At 47.2% G+C, this 11,705-nt stretch overlaps 2 pseudogenes across 1 annotated transcript; both read left to right on the top strand.

Annotated features, from left to right (window-relative positions):
- The first annotated feature begins 12 nt into the window (after positions 1–12).
- On the top strand, positions 13–842 carry LOC116534506 (annotated as a pseudogene). Its single transcript, XR_004261758.1, has 2 exons — positions 13–75; positions 188–842. The product of XR_004261758.1 is annotated as a zinc-alpha-2-glycoprotein pseudogene (transcript).
- A 147-nt stretch (positions 843–989) lies between these two features.
- LOC116534505 lies at positions 990–4,309 on the top strand (annotated as a pseudogene).
- The last annotated feature ends 7,396 nt before the right edge of the window (positions 4,310–11,705 follow it).

The raw sequence follows: 11,705 nt of genomic DNA, 5'->3' as shown, positions 1-11,705 counted from the left end.
GCCCACTGAGATATGGGAAACGTGGGGAAGTGCACGGAGCATTCACAGCTTGTTGCTGAAAGAGTCAATGCGTGGGTGGGGTGGGGACTGGGCGAGAGCGGAGCCAGGATATTCCATGATCCAACAGAGAAGGACCTGGGAAAGCGTCAGCCTTCCCTGATCTTCTGGAAAGTGTCCTGGGTGGCAGGTGCTGCTGATCGCTGACATCCACGGGTGGGGGTGGGAAGAGACCTGGGCCCTGAGAAGTCGACCTCAAGCCTTCAGTGTCACGCTCTATTCCTCCACAGCTCCTCCCTCCGTGGTGGTCACCAGCCACCAGGCCCCAGGAAAAAACAAGAAACTCAAGTGCCTGGCCTACGACTTCTACCCGCGGGAGATTGATGTGCACTGGACTCGGGCCGGCAAGGTGCAGGAGCCTGACTCAGGGGGAGACATTCTTTGCAGTGGAAATGGCACTTACCTGACCTGGGTGGTGGTGCATGTGTCCCCGAAAGACACAGCCCCCTACTCCTGCTATGTGCAGCACAGCAGCCTGGCCCAGCCCCTGGTGGTGCCCGGGGATGCCAGTTAGGAAGCAAGGGCTGGAGGCAATGTGGGGGTCTCAGCCCCAGTAGCCGCCTTTCCTGCCTGACATGGGAGCTGAACCTTAGAAATCACCGTCAATGGATCCACAAGGCCCAAGCAGCCATGTGGGCGGACAGGCAGGAGGCGGATTTGGAGACTGAAGACTGGGATGCCTGCCGTGAGCTGCCTCGGACCCCAAAATCATCTCACCTTAAACTGCCCCCCATTGTCTAATCTGTAGAACCAAATAAATAATCATCTCTTTTTGTCTGGCATGACAGAGAATGGTATTAACTATAAAATGATGTAGAAATATGACTGGATTTTCTCATTGGTTCTGCTCCCAAGCACTGGATTCATCTGAAATTCTTGGTTTCCCCTGGAGGCCATGGTTCCTGGGCACCTTGACTTGGGCAATTTCAAACATGGCCTGGACCTGCTGTCCCTTAGGGATTGTTCAGGTGTCCCCTGCTGATGTCCACAGGTGTGGCCATGACCCCTCTGGCTGTAAGGTGCTAGAACTCTGCAAGCTTTTTCACACAAACCCAGACCTCTTCTGTGCCTCAGTTTCCCCACACTCCTTGGTACCCTGGGGGAACCGGCCCTCCACTCCAGCCACTCCACATCTCCACATTGGCCTTGGCCTACACAGCCAGAGCTTATTTGAGAGCCCTCAGCTCTCCAGGGCACAGCGCAAGGATGCAGGAATTGGCCCTGGGGTTCTCAGACTCCCTCTGAGTCCCTGGGAGTGAGTTTCCTCAAAGGAGTCACCAACTGCCATGCACAGGTTTCAACTCCAAAAGACACAGTAGAGCTCTCACCTTGACCTTCTCATGAAGCCTCACCTGCCTGTGTCTGTGCTTTTCCTTCCTGTGGGACAAGAACTTCCTTTATGTCCTGACCTCAGCCTTCCACTCTGGGTTATTTCCAAGTCCGTCCTCCAAGCTAGGCTCCTTACGGAAATCCTTCCCAGCCTTCGGAAATCTGGGTTAATTATCTTATCTTTCATGAAAGCCTACATTTGAAGGCTACGATTTTTTAACACTTTGACTCCAATTTGAAAATCAAAGCTGAGAAATCATTTTTTTCAAGCCTATATGAAATCCACCTTTTCCTCTTCTGGGGAAAAAAAATCTATTTGAACAGTAGCCAACTTCGGAAAAGAAAATGCAAATAGTCAAAAGGAAAAAATATAGCATATGATATGTGAAAATATCAGGACACTTTGAGCTAATAAAAGGTGAAAGATAAACATTTCAGATCAATGAAGAAACCAAAATCCACATGAATAGACTAGGGCTAAGGAAAATTGGAATAGGAGATGTGACCTTACCTATAACAGGGACATGGATGATGATAAAGGAGGGGACAGAAACTGCAGGCCTCAAGTCCTGGCCAGGTGTGGGGCAGGAGGAGAGGGACACAGGGCTACTGAGATACTCAGAGAAAACTTCCTGGAGCGATTTAGATTTCAGAGAGACGCGGAGGCCTAAGACAGCTTGTGAAGACGAGGTCAAAAGATTTCCATGCAGAATAGGATATTACCTATCTTGTTCTTTTGAGTCTCCAGTGCCTACCAGAGAATCAAACATACAATAGGTCCAGGCATGGTGGCTCACGCCTGTGATCTCAACTCTTGGGGACACCAAAGTGGGAGGACTGCTTGAGCCCAGGAGTTCTAGATCAGTCTTGGCAACATAGCAAGACCCCAACTCTACATTTTAAAACATAAAAAATTATCTGGGCATGGTGGCACACACTTGTAGTCCCAGCTACTTGGGAGGCTGAGGCAGGAAGATCACTTGAGCATGGGAGGTCAAGGCTGCTGTAAGCTATGATTGCACCACTGCACTCCAGCCTAAGCAACAGAGCAAGACCCTGTCTCAAAAAAAAAAATAAACAAATAGGCCGGGTGTGGTGGATCACACCTATAATCCAAGCACTCTGGGAGGCTGAGGCGGTGGATCACAAGGTCAGGAATTCAAAACCATCCTGGCCAAGATGGTGAAACCCTGTCTCTACTAAAAATACAAAAAATTAGCCAGGTGTGGCGGCACAAGCCTGTAATCCCAGCTACTCAGGAGACTGAGGAAGGAGAATTGCGTCAACCTGGGAGGTGGAGGTTGCAGTAAGCTAAGATCGGGCCACTGCACTCCAGCCTGGGAGACAGAGCAAGACTCCGTCTCAAAAAATAAAATAATAAATAAATATACATATTTATACAATAGGTAAATAATACATAATTTCTGGACGAATCAATAAACACGTAAGCAAAGGCAATAGAAAACACTAAATATTTCTGCTGACCAAGAAGAACCCCATGGCTGGGACAGTGAATTCTACTGGGAAAGAAGGTTAAAAAGCAAAGCTCAGAGAAATTGAAGAGGACCTAAACATACATATACCCGTCTATACCTGATTGATGTATTTTGCCTGATTCGGTGCGTGTCATTCCTCCAGCCTACCTGGGAACTATCTCCAGTGGAGTCCTCCGGAGAGAGACAAGATAGTTTAAGGCAGAGGTCCCCAACCCCTGTTACCTGTTCATGGCCTGTTAGGAGCTGAACCACATATCAAAAGGTGATTTGCAGGATGGAGGCTTCATCAGGATTTACAGCCACTCCTAGTGGCTCACCTGATCGCCTGAGCTCCGCCTCCTGTCAGATCAGCAGCGGCATTAGAGTCTCTCTTTTTTTTTTTTTTCATCAGAAAGTCCTGCTCAGGCATTAGATTCTCATAGGAGCACAAACCCTATTATGAACTGCACATGCGAGGGATCTAGGCTGCGCGCTCCTTATGAGAATCTAATGCCTGATGATCTGTCACTGTCTCCCATTACCCCCAGACAGGACTGTCTAGTTGCAGGAAAACAAGCTCAGGGCTCCCACCGATTCTACACCATGGCGAGTTGTGGAATCATTTCATTATATATTACAATGTAATAATAATAGAAATAAAGTGCACAGTAAATGGAATGCATGAGCTATGATCACACCATTGCACTCCAGCCTGGGCAACAGAGTTCTTAAAAAAATATGGATCAATAACGTGTAATAATATTTTTTTAAGCTCCCTAACAGGATATGTGGCAGGTACCTGAGGCAGTTGCTGGCAGAGGAGAGCCGCCACTCCACCCCGTGGGGCGCCTCCTGCTTCCCGTGCTCCTGGGATTCCCCCTTGTGCTGCTGGCTGCCAGTGGGCCTGGAGTCTATGGCGATGAGCAAAGTGGATTTGTGTGTTACACCCAGCAGCTGGGCTGCAAGGCTGCCTGCTTCGATACCTTTCACCCCTTCTCCCCGCTGCGTTTCTGGGTCTTCCAGGTCAACTTGGTGGCTGTACCCAGCGCCCTTTACGTGGGTTTCACCCTGTATCACATGATTTGGCACAGAGAAGAATCAGGAAAGGGCAAAGGAGGCGAGGAGGCCCTGATCCAGGGAGGGGAGAGCAGCAGAGATGCCCCAGGGGATGGAAGCCTCAGGCTGCTCTGGGCTTATGTGGCTCAGCTGGGAGCTCAGCTGGTCCTGGAGGGGGCAGCCCTGGGGTTGCAGTACCACCTGTACGGGTTCCAGATGCCCAGCTCCTGTGCATGTCGCCGAGAGCCTTGTCCATATAAATTAACCTGCACCTTTTCCTGCCCCTCGGAGAAGATCATCTTTCTATAAAGCCATGTTTGGGGTCAGTGGGTTCTGTCTCTTGTTCACTCTTTCTGTTGGAGATTGTGCTTCTGGGTCTGGGAAGACTGTAAGCCCCTGCGGAACTTCCTAGGTGGGGCCTCTTCCTCCAGCCACGCTGTGGCCCTGAGCAGCAAAAGGAACCTCCAGCAGACATTGTGAGCAATCCATCAGCCTGGCCCGCCTTGTTCCATCTCAGAGACCATGTGCCCCACAGCCCTAGTGAATAGGGGTGACATTTCCTGACCTCCCCCACCTGTGGATATGGCCAAGTTGAGGTACTGGTCAACCAAAGGAGCTGAAGGAGTGAAGGACCTGCCATCCCCTAATACATGGGATGGTTATATTGATTATTTCAAGTTGAAAACTTTGGAGAAATTGCACTCACAGAAAGCGCTAACTGGGCCAGGTGCTGTGGCTCACACCTGTAGTCCCAGCACTTTGGGAGGCCTGGGCAGGCGGATCCTTTGAGGTCAGGAGTTCAAAACCAGCCTGGCCAACATGATGAAACCCCATCTCTATTAAAACTACAAAAATTAGCTGGGCATGGTGGTGGGCGCCTGTAATCCCGCTACTTGGGAGGCTGAGGCAGGAAAATTGCTTGAACCTGGGAGGTGGAGATTTCAATGAGCCAAGACTGTGCCACTGCACTCCAGCCTGGGTGACTCTACCAAGTACCAGCTCAGCCAGGAGACCCCACACCCAGGTGGCACTGAAGGTAATGAGAGGCAGACACCCCTATAGAACAACAAAGTGGGTTTATCCGGGGGGGCAAGCAGCCTTCCGAACTGAGAGCCTCAGGGGCAGACAGCATTCCAGGCTGAAGGCCCTGAGTACACACTGACCCATGCATTTATTCTCCCTGAACAGGTGATCGTTATTAACAAACAGGTGTTCTGTATTTTCTCATAACTCAAAAATATACCAAGTAGGCAGCTTACCACTGACTACAGACAAACTAAAAGGTATTCTCCATGAAGGAGCCATGGGGGCAGGGTCAGCTATCTCAAAGAATTGTTTTGACTGGTGGATGATATTTATACATTGTCCTGCCACTTTGGAATGCCTCAAGTGGTTTTCCACTTGGGGAGGGGGTCAGCTAGGTTTTCCTTGCCATCGTTTTTCCTAACAAACAATATACTCTATCATACACTCAGCATTCATCAATATCCATAAACTCAGTATTTCTCAACATGACTCTGTCTCAAAAAAAAAAAAAATGCTAGTGTTCCTTAGGACTGTGTTGCAGGCCCTCTCTCTTCCCATCCCACACCCTCACTCTTCCTGGATAACCTTCCCTTTGTCTGTAGCTTCAGCCACACGTCCTTGAGGATGACTTCCCAGTGGAGATCCCCAGTCTGGGCTGCTTCTTGAGTTCAAGCTTAAAATCCTGTCTGTCGGCCAGGTGAGGTGGCTCATGCCTGTAATCCCGCACTTTGGGAGGCTGAGGCAGGCAGATCCTTTGAGGTCAGGTGTTTGAGACCAGCCTGGCCAACATGATGAAACCCTGTCTCTACTAAAAATACAAAAAGTTATCCAGGTGTGATGGCACATGCCTGTAATCCCAGCTACTTGGGAGGCTAAGACAAGAGAATCACTTGGACCCAGGAAGTGGAGGTTGCAGTGAGCTAAAATCACACTAGTACACTCCAGCCTGGGTGACAGAGACTCCGGTCAGGTGCCTCCTAGGCTCAGACACCTGGTCTGGGAGCAGTGGGCTCCTCTGGATCCTTGAGCACTTAATCTTTATGTGCAGGATCTTAAACCACACGGTGCGGATTAGTGTCAGATTTCCTTCTTAAACTAATAGAATAGAACTGTAGCTTTCAGGATTCAGGATTTTTCCTCACAGGCAAGTCAGTTGCAGTTGTGTTTTATTGCCACCAGAGGACACTATGTATCCTGCTAACGTGATGAAAGGCTCTCCTAGCAGATATAATAACCTGTAGGGAGAACATTTACAATGTTAGCAGTTTTCTTTTTTTCTTTCTCTCTCTTTTTTTCTCACTCTGTCATCCAGGCTGGAGTGCACTGGCACAATCTCGGCTCACTGCAAGCTCTGCCTCCCGCCTCCTGGGTTCAAGCGATTCTCCTACCTCAATCTCCCAAGTAGCTGGGATTACAGGCACACGGCACCATGCCAGGCTAATTTTTGTATTTTTAGTAGAGACAAAGTTTCACCGTGTTGGCCAGGCTGGTCTCGAACTCCTGACCTCATGATCCACCCGCCTCGGTCTCCCAAAGAGCTGGGATTACAAGTGTGAGCCACTGTGCCTGGCCTGTAATTTTCAAGTATATACTGCATTATTATTAACTAGAGTCCCTATGCTGTACAGTAGATCCCCAGAATGTATTATCTATCTAATTGAAACATTGTACCCTTTGACCAACATCTTCCCATGCTAAGGAACTAATGATGAGGCCAGGAGCAGTAGTTCATGCCTGTAATCCCAGTACTTTGGGAGGCCAAGGCGGGTGGATCACTTGAGGTCAGGAGTTTGAGACCACCCTGGCCAATATGGTGAAACCCTATTTCTACTAAAAATACAAAAATTAGCTGGGCATGGTGGTGGCAGGCGCCTTTAATCCAGCTACTCGGGAGGCTGAGGCAGGAAAATTGCTTGAACCTGGGAGATGGAGGCTATAGCAAGCTGAGATCACGCCAGTGCACTCCAGCCTGGATGACAGAACAAGATTCCATTAAAAAAAAAAAAAAAAAGAAAAACAAACTAATGAATGACTGTGACTTGGGAAAGCTCATGCCACACAGATTGCGATATGGGGTTAAAGTCAAAATTGTTATTTTTTTTCTGAGATGGAGTCTTGTTCTGTCACACAGGCTGGAGTGCAGTGGCATGATCTCAGCTCACTGCAACCTCTGCCTCCTGGGTTTAAGCAATGCTCCTGCCTCAGCCTCCTGAGTAGCTGGGATCACAAGTGTGTGCCACTGCGCCTGGCTAATTTTTTTGTATTTTTTACAAGAGACGGGGGTTTCACCATGTTGGCCAGGCTGGTCCCGAACTCCTGACCTCGTGATCCGCCCACCTCAGCCTCCCAAAGTGCTGGGGTTACAGGTGTGAGCCACTGCACCCAGCCAATGTCAAAATTATTGAGTATGCCTGGTGTGGCCACAGGTGGTGCACAAGAGTGGAGCTCAGTGGCATGTGGGGGACCCAGGCTGCCCTGACTAAGGATGCAAGGACCGGAGCCTGGCCCTTCCTCCATGTGCAGGACCTATTGCACTCCATCCTGGGTGACAGAGCGAGACTCTGGCTGCAAAAAAAACAAACCAAAAACAAACAAAACTATTGGGTCCTAGGCTTAGTAACTGTGTGATGAAATAATCTGTACAACAAACCCCCATGACATGAGTTCACCTCTGTAACAAACCTGCATATATACTCCTGAACCTAAAATAAAAGTTGTTTTTCATTTTTTATTTTATTAATAAAAGAGATGTAAGTGAGGAAGAGAGAAGGAAAACGTGGGAAAGGAAACAGCTGTTCAGTCAAGGCTGTGAACCTTTCTGGGAAGAAGGCTCTGGATGTGGGAGCGCCTGGCTCCTCTGGATCTTTGAGCACTTAATCTTTACGTGCAGGATCTTAAAACACATTGTGTGGATCAATGTCAGATTTCCTTCTGACCCTGCAATGGGCAGTCTTAGCTTGCAGACCCCACTGACCCTGCCTAGTCCTGCTCTGTGAGGCTCTGCTCACCCCTTTCATATGGGGCAGAGCTGCATTCAGTGTCTGAATTCCTTTCCACCTACCCAGCTTCCTTCACAGAATCTCTCCCAGTCCACAGCATCTCCTGCACCACTGCCTCATCTTGTCGGTTTTTTCTCTAAAGACCCAAACTAACACGGTGTCTTTACTGGGATTTGGTTAAATGTTACTATCCAAATCTATGTGACACCAGAGCTCGGATTAATCCAGAACTGGCTATTGGAAACAGATGCTTTTATAAATAGACCCGGTTTTTCCACAAGAGTCCCAGCATGTGGGAAATAGTGGTGCAGAGATCAGCTTCTAAGATACATTGATTTAAAATACACCTGTAAGTAGGCTATTTTCAGGAAAGTCATGGTGGCTCATGCCTGTAATCCCAGCACTTTAGGAGGCCAAGGCTGGAAGATCGCTTGAGCCCAGGAGTTTGAGATAAGCCTGGGGAACACAGTGATGAAACCCTGTCTTTTAAATTCTAAAATAAAAGTTTAAAGTTATCTGGGGTGATGGTGCATGCCTGTACTCCCAGCTACTCGGAAGGCTGAAGTAATAGGATCACTTGAGGCTAGGAGTTTGAGACTGCAGCGAGTCATGATCGCACCACTGCACTCCAGCCTGGGCGGGCGGCAGAGCAAGGCCCTGCCTCAAAAAAGAGAAGAAAAAGGTGAAATCAACGTTAACAGCATATTTTACTTAATCTGATAATCCAGAATGCTATGATTTCAACATGTATTCAATATTCTTTTTTTTTTTTTTTTTTTTTTTTTGAGACGGAGTTTCGCTCTTGTTGCCCAGGCTGGAGTGCAATGGCGCGATCTCGGTTCACCGCAACCTCCGCCTCCAGGGTTCAGGCAATTCTCCTGCCTCGGCCTCCTGAGTAGCTGGGATTACAGGCATGCGCCACCATGCCCAGCTGATTTTTTGTATTTTTAGTAGAGACGGGGTTTCACTATGTTGACCAGGATGGTCTCGATCTCTTGACCTCGTGATCCACCCGCCTCGGCCTCCCAAAGTGCTGGGATTACAGGCGTGAGCCACCGCGCCCGGCCCTGTATTCAATATTCTTAAACCATTAATGATATATTTGACTTTTTTAAATACTAAATCCTTGAAACTCAGCATGTATTTTAAATTAAAGCACATCTCAATTCAGATCACACACGTCCAAGAACTCAATAGCCATGTGTGGCTAATGGTTGCCCAGGATAGAATCTTAAACCAAAAAGACACTTAGGACACAGCATGGCCAAATCCGAATCCTGGTCCTTAGAATGAAATCTGCACATCATGAGGAAGGCACAAGTGTTCAGTATCATCATCCTTGCTTTACAGTGATTAAGGCTGGGTTTACTAGTCAGAGAGCCATATCCAGATCCTTCTTCCCAGAAAGGTTCACAGCCTTGACTGAACAGCTGTTTCCTTTCCCACATGTTTTCCCTCTCTCTTCCTCATTTACAACTCTTTTATTAATAAAATTTAAAAAATAACAAAAAACAACTTTTATTTTAGGTTTGGGAGTATATGTGCAGGTTTGTTACAGAGGTGAACTCATGTCATGGGGGTTTGTTGTACAGATTATTTCGTCACCCAGTTACTAAGCCCAATAGTTGTTTTTTTGTTGTTGTTTTTTTTGTTTGTTTGTTTGTTTCAGACCGAGTCTCATTCTGTCACCCAGGATGGAGTGCAGTGACGTGAACTCGGCTCACTGCAACCTCTGCTTCCCCAGTTCAAGCAATTCTCCTCCCTCAGCCTTCTGAATAGCTGGGATTACAGGTGCGCACAACCACACCTGCCTAATTTTTGTATTTTTACTGGAGACTGGGTTTCACCATGTTGGCAGGCTGGTCTTGAACTCCTGACCTCAAATGATCTCCCTGCCTTGGCCTCCCAACATGCTAGGATTACAGGTATGAACCACCATGCCTGACCCAATAGTTATTTTTTTTCTAATCCTCTCCCTCTTCCTGCCCTCCACCTTCAAGTAGAGCCCAATGTCTGTTGTTTCCTTCTTTCTGTTTAGGAGTTCTCATCAGTTAGCTCCCACTTATGTGAGAACATGCAGTATTTGGTCTTCTGTTCCTATGTTAGTTTGCTGAGAATAATGGACTCCAGCTCCATCCATATTCCAGCAAAATACATGATCTTGTTTTTTATGGTTGCATAGTATTCCATGGTGTATATGTGCCACATTTACTTTATCCAGTCTGTAACTGATGGGCATTATCCAGTCTGTAATTATCCAAGTGTGTAAGTGATAGGCATTTAGATTGATTCCATGTCTTTGCTATTGTGAATAGTGCTGCAATAAACATTCACGTGCATGTGTCTTTAGGATAGAATGATCTATATTCCTCTGGGTATATACCCAGTAATGGGATTGCTGCATCAAATGATAGTTCTATTACTGATGTCCAGGTTCTTGGCATTTTGAACGAAGAATCTGACAGAAAAAAAAAAAAAAAAAAACCCACACACACACACAAACAAAGCAAAGAAAGAAAAGCACGGATTTATCGAAACGAAAATACACTCCACAGAGTGGGAGCAGGCTCCAGTAACAGGCTCAAGAGCAATGGTTACAGAATTTACTGGGGCTTACATACCTTCTAGAGGTTTCCCATTTGTTACTTGGTGTACACCCTATGCAAATTAAGAGGGTGCTTCCTGACATAGCTGAAGTGAAGTTATGAAGTTATTTACTTGGGCATAGAAAGTTGGGGTTTTGGCTGGGTGTGGTGGCTCACACCTGGAATCCCAGAACTTTGGGAGGCTGAGACAGGCAGATCATTTGAGGTCAGGAGTTCAAGACCATCCTGGCTAACATGGTGAAACTCCATCTCTTCTAAAAATACAAAAGTTAGCTGGGCGTGGTGGTGCATGCCTGTAGTCCCAGCTACTCAGGTGGCTGAGGCAGGAGAATTGCTTGAACCCGGGAGGTGGGGGTTGCAGTGAGCCAAGATTGCACCATTGCACTCCAGCCTGGGCAACAGAGCGAGACTCAGTCTTAAAAAAACACACACACAAAAATAAGAAAGTTGGAGTTTTGCTGTTTGATTTATAGGAAGTCCTTAGATTCCCTGCCTCCAGACCCTGTTCTCCTGCCTCAGTTCTGCCTTCAGCGCTTTGAGGAAGTGCCATATCGCTTTCCATGCAACTCTCCAAGGACAACTTTTTTCTTTCTTTTCTATTTTTGGGGCAATTTTTAATGACATCAAATTCACATAACATAAAATTCAGCACTTTAAAATGTGCAATTCAGTGACTTTTCATTTTCACAAGATTGTACAATATAACTTTTATTTAATTTATTTAATTTATTTATTTATTTTTAGACACGATTTCACTCTGTCACCCAGGCTGGAGTGCAGTGGCTCGATCTCAGCTCATTGCAGCCTCCACCTCCCAGGTTCAAGCAATTCTGTCTCAGCCTCCCAAATAGCTGGGGTTACAGGCATGCACCACCACACCCAGCTAATTTTTCTATTTTTAGTGGAGATGGGGCTTTGCCATGTTGGAGCTCATCTCAAACTCCTGACCTCAAGTGATCTCCCTGCCTCGACCTCCCAAAGTGCTGGGATTACAGGCATGAGCCACCATAGCTGGCCATAACTACTATTTTAAATAGTGTAGAATATTTTCATCACCCCAAAAGGAAAACCCAGTACCCATTAGCAATCTGCCATCACCCACCCCAGGCTCTGGCAACCATTAATCCACTTTTTTTTTTTTTTTTGAGGCAGAGTCT

The sequence above is a fragment of the Sapajus apella genome, unplaced genomic scaffold (assembly GCF_009761245.1).
Source record: "Sapajus apella isolate SASKATOON/1434 unplaced genomic scaffold, GSC_monkey_1.0 scaffold88, whole genome shotgun sequence".
NCBI lineage: Eukaryota > Metazoa > Chordata > Mammalia > Primates > Cebidae > Sapajus > Sapajus apella.
The sequence above is the reverse complement of the archived record's forward strand: the minus strand, read 5'-3'. Positions and strand labels throughout refer to the sequence as shown.